General features: G+C 36.6%; 2 pseudogenes; one reads left to right on the top strand and one right to left on the bottom strand.

Annotated features, from left to right (window-relative positions):
* Nucleotides 1–3158: 3158 nt before the first annotated feature.
* On the bottom strand, nucleotides 3159–5379 carry LOC143634929 (pentatricopeptide repeat-containing protein At1g09410, mitochondrial pseudogene; annotated as a pseudogene).
* A 1839-nt stretch (nucleotides 5380–7218) lies between these two features.
* Nucleotides 7219–7843, top strand: LOC143630796 (CENP-B homolog protein 2-like; annotated as a pseudogene).
* Nucleotides 7844–9856: the final 2013 nt, after the last annotated feature.

Below are 9856 nucleotides of genomic sequence, written 5' to 3'. Positions count from 1 at the left end.
GGCAATTTGTTTTTCATTTCTCGCGAAAACTCGCGATGCTTCCATTAACTTGGCCCATGTGGTGGGCATGCCATCTCTGCTTACGAGAGCTCGGCGGAGTTGATCACTGCGCGCGCCTTGTATAAAGGCCACGCGCAATAGTTGCTCAGTGATACCTCCGATTGCCAGAGACTCCTGATTGAAACGAGTGATGTAGTCTTCAATCGTTTCATCATTCCTGCGCACGCAGTGCATGATGTCATCAGGGTCGCGTGTGTGTCTGCGCTGCTGTACGAAGTGGGCTTGGAACTTTTCCAATAGTTCCTCGAACCCATCAATTTGCCCCGTCGGCAAGCTCTCGAACCAGACACGCGCCGCGCCCGTGAGGCAGCGAGCAAACATGTGACACCATGTTGGCATCGTCCAGCTCTCTAGGTTTCCCGTGTTGTAAAAACCTTGCAAGAAATCGTCTGGATCTGTTGTGCCGTCATATTTGCCCAAACCACTCGGCATCTTGGTTTTGTGCTGGATGGGAGCCTTCGCGATGCGCTCAGTGAACTTTGAATGTTTCACCAAGATGGCTGGTCTGTACGGTGTGGTTACGTCCACTTGCCCTCTAACTGGTGGGCTGTACGGTATTTGCAGATCCAGATCGGCTCTGGCTCCAGGCGCCATGTTCACGTGCGCGCGGAGCTGTGAGCCTCCTGCATGAGTATCTCGCGTCTTCCTCATGCTGTGTACTTCTTCATCACTGAACTCAGTGTGTGCAGTGTGAACAGAATGTCCTTCTTCCGGCGCGCGCGGCCTTTTTGTTCCATGAACAGTTTGCTTATCAAACGCTTGCCTTTGTGTTAAGTCGGCTAGCTTTTTCTGTTTGACCATCTCATTGTACTTGTCCATTAGACGCCGCTGCTCGTTTATGAGCCATTCTTTAGGATCATTTGTTTCATCTTCTGGACCCATTGGTCCTTTTTGTTTCGCGCCGGCAAGATTTTGTAACGTGAGATCGTCTGGAGGAGTTTCAGTCTGGCCGTGAGGAGTTGTGATGAAGGGACGGTTACTGGTGGTGCGCGTAGAATCACGCGGCCCCCTCAGAAACTGCTGTCCCTCATTAACATCCTCACGTTCAATATCCTCCAGAACTTGATCGACGTTACGAGCACCAGAAACCATGGTGAAAATTTGTTTTTATATATAGATCTGATGAGATCTGATTGCCGTTGTAACAGTGGATGGCGCCAATGAAGAAGCGTGGATCGACTCACTGGTAGACGATCTACTTTCCTCGGGTATGATTATACTATTTCACCGATGGTTTTCTTGGATCTGGGTTCTTCCACCTACAAAATGAACAACACCGTCAACTTACCCCTCAGAAAGGGACAGAGGGGTCCTCTTTGGGGTAACCCTCCGGTGTGAGAATAAGTATTTGTGGGAGAAGATAATAATATGTGAGAGTAAGGAATTTGGAATGTATTGCTTAATAGCTGAATACTCTGTAATTGGATGTTATCTGATATGATTGAATGTAATTGAATATGATTGAATGTCTCTCCTTGTGGAGTTGATGTTGTATTTATAGTGCTAGGGTTTCCACTGATTTGGCTCAGCCTTGTTGGCCTCCTCCAATTGCTCTGCGCCACGTGTCCTCTGGGACACCTGGTGCTTTCTCATTGGTTATAATCACGTGGTAGCACATAGGTTTTGCTGAGTTGTCCACCTTTCATTGGCAGTTGTCAACATCAGCATATTCTTATTCCTTAAAAAGATACCTTCTGGAAGGTTGTCTGACGTGCACAATCAAGGTTGCCCTAATCCTGATTTGGATAAGGACGAGGTTGATTATGTGCATGTGTGATATGCGCCAATCCTGAGGATGCGCGAGGTCTTCTCTTTATTCTCACGCGCAGATGTTTCATGCGCAGATGTGATATGCACGAGCATGTGATATGCGCCGCGCGCTGATACGCCACGCGCATATGTGATATGCGTGAGCATATGTGATGCCTGGGCATATGATGCCTGAGCATGTGTGGTGCCTGGGCATATGATGCCTGAGCATGTGATGCATGAGCATATGTGATATGCGCCATGCGCATAGGTTTTGGCTTTGTGCCTTCATAGTGTCTTGATTTCAAGCCTCTTGTCTATATCTTGTGGGTTGACCCGCCTTGCTCGGTGTTGAGGCGGGTACATACCTCTTCATTAACAATAACTCACTGTTACATATATTCATTTTTCTTTCGGTGTATTTTGTAGAATATTGCTCATTTCTTTTAATTGTTTCAGGTATTATGAACTTTCCTCAAACAACGCGTGCCCGTTGTGGGTGCCACCATGACTGGGAATGTAGAGGGATCGGCTGCCCGCGACATCATCCAGCTTTGTGTATGTTGTGTTCTTGTTTTTGTGCTGGAGCAAAGACACTACCGGGTGGTACCAATAAAAACACAAATAATGATGGCAACAATCAGCAAATCCAAATTCAATCCTAGTACACATGTTAAATGTTATACATGAGATCCATCACTGATAAAGATCGATGTATGCATTAAAATAATAAAGAGTGTTTTTACAATAACATTTTCACATAATTCTTCTTTGCTTTTTATAAAGACAATGGTTAATTGACAACCAAAAGTCAAAATTAAACCAAAAGTCAAAATTAAACCAAAAATGTTAATGTTATTTACTAGAAATGATTTGCATATTTATAAGTTATCAGTTAAAAACCAGCATTAACAAGGGATTAATTGAAAACAAATGGTAAAGTTAAAAATTACGATTGGTTTTAAGTTTTTGATAACTAAAACCACTTTCGCTGAAAAATCAACTACTTGATTTTTTGAAGGATTGATCGTGAACAGTAAATCACATACATGTTTTTTGAATTTATGGTTTTAACTTTGAAGTATTATTTTATGATTTCCTGGGTTTGGCGTTTATGAGTATGTAGTTCAACGAGAATATGAATTTTGATATTTAAATTTGAAAGTTGCCATTTACTATAAACAAGTTTGAGATCTTGCTCGTTGAGACGACTCGAACTTGATTCTCAAAGGAATTACTTCAGCTTCTTGCTAGAAGTGTTTTGTTAATTTTAATGTCGTTCCAAAAAAATAATAAAATAAATAGTCGATAATAAAGTAATGAAGATAATAAAGTAATGAAGAGCGCTATAATATACAAATAACAACAATTAGAATGTCTTAAAATACCCAAAACTGTGCACCCCAACAATTAATATTTCCTACCTATTTAACCCAACCAAATTCAACCAAAAATGAAACAATCCAAACTCATCATTTGTTACCAGTAATCCCTGCAAGAACAGAACCCATCTTTAAAATGATGGAACCTATTCGCATCCCTCAAAACAATCTCCCGACCCATCACTCGCGATATCAACTTAATAGCCGAATGACAATCCCCACAAACCCTCAGATTCTTCATCACCCTAATGGGCATCCCTTGTGGCACCTTCACCAGCCCATAAGCCACAGCTAGTTTCTCACTATGATACCCCAAACTATGCACTTTTTCCTCATCCTCCACATCATGCAACACAAAACTCTCATCAGGACAATAACAGGCTTCTTTCAACAACCCGCTTAAGTATTCCAACATCCCCATTATCAGCTGTTGCTCACGGTGGGGCCCGCTCTCCCCGCCTCTAAACATATGCACTTCATTCTCTATCACTATCCAACTGCATCCAGGTGATTTCTTTACATCATGTGCTCTCATTGATCTCCTTAGCTCTGCAACCGCACCCCATTTCCCTTTTGATGCATAAATGTTTGACAGCAACACGTATGGGCCTGCGTTCCAAGGCTCGAGCTGCAAAAGCTTCTTAGCTGCCACCTCAGCCATCTCAAGATTCATATGGGTTCGACAAGCACCCATTAACGATCCCCATATGATAGCATCTGCTTCCATTGGCATGTTATTGATTAACTCCATTGCCTCCTCTAACCGACCACCTCGACCCAGCAGATCCACCATGCAAGCGTAGTGAACGGTTTTCGGGTCAACCTGATACTTTGACTTCATTGACTCGAATATTTCACGCCCCTCGTTAATCTTTCCAGTGTAGCTGCAAGCTGAGAGAACTCCAATGAAGGTGACATCATCTGGTCGAATGTTTGAAGAGGATAGCTTTTGAAAGATTTCCAAAGCTTCTTCTGCTAAACCGTGTTGTGTGTACCCTGTAATGATGGAATTCCACATAACTATATCTTTAGTGGGAGATCGTTCGAATACGCGTTTCGCTTTAGACAAATCGCCACATTTTACATACATTGTAATTAATACGGAACCGACATACACGTCAGCATCAAACAAAGCTTTGACTAATTGACCATGAATTTGTCTACCATGATCAAGACTGGCCAAACTGGAACATACCGAAAGGATACTGATCAAACAAGGGAAATTTGGTTTGACTCCTTGCGTTTGCATCAACGAAAACAAACTCAAGGCTTCGAGTTCAAACCCTTTTCGTTCATACGGCTTGATCATTGCACTCCATGTTCCAACATCCTTCTCACTCATCTGATCGAATATCGATCTCGCTTTAACGACATCGCCATTCTGGCCCAACCCGAGTATCATGGCATTGCACGAAACCACAGACTTGTAAGGCATGCTTTAAAAAGCTCCACAGCTTCATCCATTCTTCCACTCTGCGTGTATCCCATCAACATTGCGGTCCACGACACCTCGTTTTTATTTGGCATCACCTCAAACAGTTTCCTCGCAACATCGACACGGTTGTTCTGGACATACCCAGAAATCATGGTGGTCCAAGTGATCACATTCTTGTCATTCATTTCATCAAACAATTGACGCGCTTCGTTCAAACGACCCGTCTGACAGTACCCACCAACCATACTGGTTTTCGCAACCACGTCTTTTACAGGCATCGCATCAAAAAGACTCCGGGCCTTGTCTATTTGATTGTCTTGAATAAGCCCACCCAACATGACCGTCCACGACACCACGTTTCTTTCGGGCATCCGCCAGAACAACGACTCCGCCTTTGAGACCAAACCCTCTTCGACGTAACCTCGAATCATTGCGGTCCAGGAAACGACGTTTCTGTCGGGCATTTGATCGAACACACACCAGGCTTCCTTTAACATCCTATTCTTGACATACCCAGAAACCAGACCGTTCCAGGAAACAGTGGTTCGTTCAGGCATTTCGTCGAACAGCTGGCGTGCTTCATTGGGTTGGTTGTTGTTGAAGTAACAGGCAACCATTGAGTTCCATGAGACAATGTTCTTGTCATGTAATCGATCAAATTATTTGACCAAGGCGTCCATAGCGTGTAATCTGAGAATTGGCGGCAACATTTGAGCAGTAGTGACGTCTACACAACAGAATAATACTAAGCATTGTGGATGTATGAGTCTCTTTGTAAAGTCGAACTATCCGAACCCAAAAATACATTAACGGGTTAAACAGATCTACCCGTGAACTCAACAGGTGGACACGGATACGGATACGACAAGTTTAGCTAAATGTGTGAGGATTCGAGCCAAACCTAAATTACAACTCATCATGATGTTCTTCGATACAAGGAAATTGGTTTTTAAACCTTTGGCATGAAATAGTTAAAAGCTCGAATACAATTATTAATAGAACTTACACCCAGAGAACATAAGAAATACATAAAATGAAACTTAAATATGCTAAGGAAACCATCCCTTGATAGTGTCAAAGTCGTCAAAATGTGGAAATTCATGAAGCATTAGTGAAGGCTCACTTATTACTTCGTAGTATCAAGTATGAGTCATATCATACTTCACTCAACTCTACCATCTTTCACAAAATTATGGAAATTGTCACCAATTCATCACTTTCCTTCATTTTCAAATAAAATAATAATATTTATATAACTAATTTCATTTAATATAACTAAGATTAATTTAACACAACTAAATTAAACTTAAATAAAAATAAAGTTGCATTCATTGAAAAAATACAAGAAATATAAATTACTTAATTTAAAACATAAAATAAGGAAAAAATTACTTAATTTAAAACATAAATTATTTAAATAAAAATAATAGTATACTCATTATAATTTAATGCTACACAAAAATTACCAACTCAAATTAGTTAAAAACATTAGTTAATAATTAAAAAAGAGTATGCATGTTAAATAAAAAAAGTATTAAACTTCGAGTATCCATTGTTGTTGGATAATCAAAAACATAAATATATTCAACAAATTTACCGGTCCAAGCATATGTTAAAGTTGTTTATGAGTCTAATAAAAATATTTGTTTTCAAAAACAAATCTGTTTTTATTAAAATTTATACCGAGATGTTCATTTAAAAAAAATTATACAAACCTGTGTATTTAGTTTTATCAAAAAATTAATAAAAACAAGTTATTGACTAAAATTAGTTAACCCACTTAAATAATTATGAAAAGTAAAAAAAAACATTACAATTAAATTATTAAATTAAAAAACATCACGCACACTTTCTTCTCAACTTCCATTGACCCATATTTCTTTGCAACTTTCTCATCTTTTCATCCTCGTCTTCTTCTTCTTCTTCTTCTTCTTCTTGCTTTTGTAATTTCTCCAAATTTAAGCTTGGATTTTTTGTATTTGGAGTTTGATAAGTAAACAGATTGTTGAATATATTAAAACTGGAATTTTTTTTATTGAAAAATGGGTATAGTTGAGCGGTGTTCTTATCGGCGAAAATTCCACAACAAAACTGCCGTTGGGCGGCACCAACAACACCGGGGCGGTGTTTGCCGCCGCCGGTGCCGCTAGCCATGTCATCACTTGAGCGGCATTTCGATGCCCACACCTAACAACCTTAGGTTGTAGTTGAACGTTCTATGTAGTCTGTGTTGCTGTTGAACAGTCAACCTACAGTAGAAACTCTATAAAATAATACACTTGGTACCACCAAAATTTATTAATTAAAAGAGTTATTAATTAATCGATAAATTAATAATTATTAATTTATATATTAATTAATATTTTATTAATTTATAGTAGAATACTTAGTTTACAAACACCTTTCAAGCTTCCACTTAATTATTGTATACAATGCAGTATATCAAATGAACGACCCAATTTGAAAGAAACCTTCAATCTCCCACCTTATTATGCTTCTTGTGTTCAATGTATCACTTTATGGACATTAAAAATATTTTCTATATAAATACAGGATCAAAATAGGTTAACACAAACAAATCATATACACAACATGGCTTCCCATCTTAAAGGTGTGAAAAAAACAACAATGACAGACGAGATTCGAAGAGCATTATGCAAGCACAACAAGGATAATCCAAGTCTCACTCAAAAGCAATTGCAAGAATGGGTTCATAGTAACTATGGTTTGCAGGTGAGTCAAGCGACAGTATCGAATACAGTTAAGCGGTCTTTCGAGTATCTCTCACTTGCTCCCGAAAGAGGTGATGTTAAGCGATACAAACCGGCAAAATTTCCTGACCTAGAAAAATCTCTCTATGAATGGATTCTTCAATATCAAGAACATGTGAATATGACGGATGAACTAATAATCGAGAAGGCGAAAAAGTTCATGAAAGATATGTGTCCAGTGGATACTCCAGACTTACTTTTTCTATTGGTTGGCTTGGAAAGTTCAAAGCAAGATATGGAATTAAAAATTTCCGGCGTTTTGGAGAGAGTGGATCTGTTGAAATGGAGGGCATGGAGAACAAATTAAAATCCATAAGAGACAAAGTTGATCAGTTTGAAATGAAATACATCTTTAATATGGATGAAATAGGTTTGTTTTTTATCATTTTATTTTATATTTTGTACTTTAGTGATGTAATTACATGTTTTGATCTGAAACAGGTTAGGTCTTACCATGCTAAGGAAAATTAGAGACGAGATTTAAATCAATACAATTCATCCACATGTCCTTCTACTAGTTTGTCCACCTAGGCCTCCAACTCACCATGTTTCCATTCTCATAGTGTCTATTATGCTGTCACATGTCATTGACCACACACCAAAAAAACTTATTTAAACCTTAACATTTTTCCACCATAATCATTTAATATTTCTCTCTCTCTCTCTCTCTCTCTCTCTCTGCTTACTAACTCCACCATTTTCAATATTCCAGTAATGTAGATCAAGATTAATCGTTTTCCGGTAACGTTATATATTATACTCTACTGGCCAACAATGTTATATGATTTTCCGGCAAGGTTATATATTTTTTTCCCGTAACATCATATTTTCTTCCGGTTATTGTATATCTAACCTTTTTATCTTTATTTTCATTGTTAACTGGTATTTTTAAATCAGTTTAGGTTCTAAATCAAAAACGACGATGAAGCTAATATTTCTACTTATTTACGTTTTTCCGGTAAGCATTGACGATAAGTTTTTCCAGTTATGCGTTATACCTATAACAATGATTGTTTTATATTTGTTTGAAGTTTTATATTTTCGTGTTTTTTTTTGTTTTACATGTTATTCTAGGTTCTAGATGAAAATTCGGTTCATCCATCGACGGTATCATTATTTCGTTTTTCCGGTAAGCTACATTTAAATTATGCGGTTATAAATTATAATTATAATCTTCCATAATATCAATGTTCTAACACAACTTTCTTATTTCAGGTTATTTACCCGATTGATTTACCGAAGATTTCATTTTACTTTGTTAATCAAAATCGAAGATACCATGGTTATTATCATTATTTGTTATTTTCCGGTAAGACATTCAAATTTTCTGGTTAGAAATTAAATATCAAATGCTCAATAATATCAACATTAATATTCTACTTTATAATTTCAGGTCAACATCCAGACTGATACAAGATCATTTCTCTTTAAATTCTACAAAAAAATCCAAGATACCATGGTCATTCTCACAATTTCGTTTTTCCGGTAACACCTTTAAAATTTTCCGGCTATTAATTATAATTCAAAAATCCATAATATCAATATTAATTTTCGATTTTATTATTTCAAGTTATTGTCCGACTCATATAATATAATTTCACGGATCGAGCATGACTTTATAAGATGTATATATATATATTGATGTATATTTACTTTTTTGAATATTCATGTATATTCAATTTCATAAATTTTAGTTAATTGTAAATATTCATGTATATCGGAGATACTTTGATGTATATTTTTTTTCCGGCGCGTTAATAAATGACTCAATTAAGTATCCCATTAATACAATTTAGTTAGTTTGACTTTTCTAATTTGTTTAAATAACCTAATTAACATGAATATTGTAACTTATTTGATTGATTGATTTGTTAGATGAGATTGAGAGTTATAGATGGTCAAATTCAAATTCAAATAAGTTATGATGGTCAAACTCATATTTATAGTATTTTGTTACTGCCATTTATAATATAATTATTGTATTTCAAGTCAAATTTTACCCAAGTTAAATTTAATCAATCTTAACGAATTATAAATTAATTTAAAATCATTTCACCCAAGTCAAATTTAATATGAGTTTACCGTAATTATATATAGTTTTTTATATCATAACAACTTAATTTGAAAATAATTAGTCATAATTTACATAATAATAAGTTCTCTAAAATTAATGGTTCATAATCGATACATAATAATAAGTTGACTAATTTATATTTTACATAATTAAGTAAATGAAGATCTCGAATTTGTCTATGGTATTTCTCTACAATTTTGGTATATGATTTAAATTTGAATTTCTTATTAATGTCTTATAAATTGTTTGACTAACATTTACATGGAATATATATCAATAGGTTTCCTATTTAAACCGTATTTTTATTTGATGAAGTTGTCCTGTTTATACATAAATCGTATTTTTATTTGGAATATATATGTTTGACTAACATATTAATGTCCTG

The sequence above is a fragment of the Bidens hawaiensis genome, unplaced genomic scaffold (genome assembly GCF_021521415.1).
Source record: "Bidens hawaiensis isolate Kalapana, Puna unplaced genomic scaffold, B.hawaiensis_p1.1 tig00000512_1, whole genome shotgun sequence".
Lineage (NCBI taxonomy): Eukaryota > Viridiplantae > Streptophyta > Magnoliopsida > Asterales > Asteraceae > Bidens > Bidens hawaiensis.
This window is presented reverse-complemented; position numbering and strand designations above follow the sequence as displayed.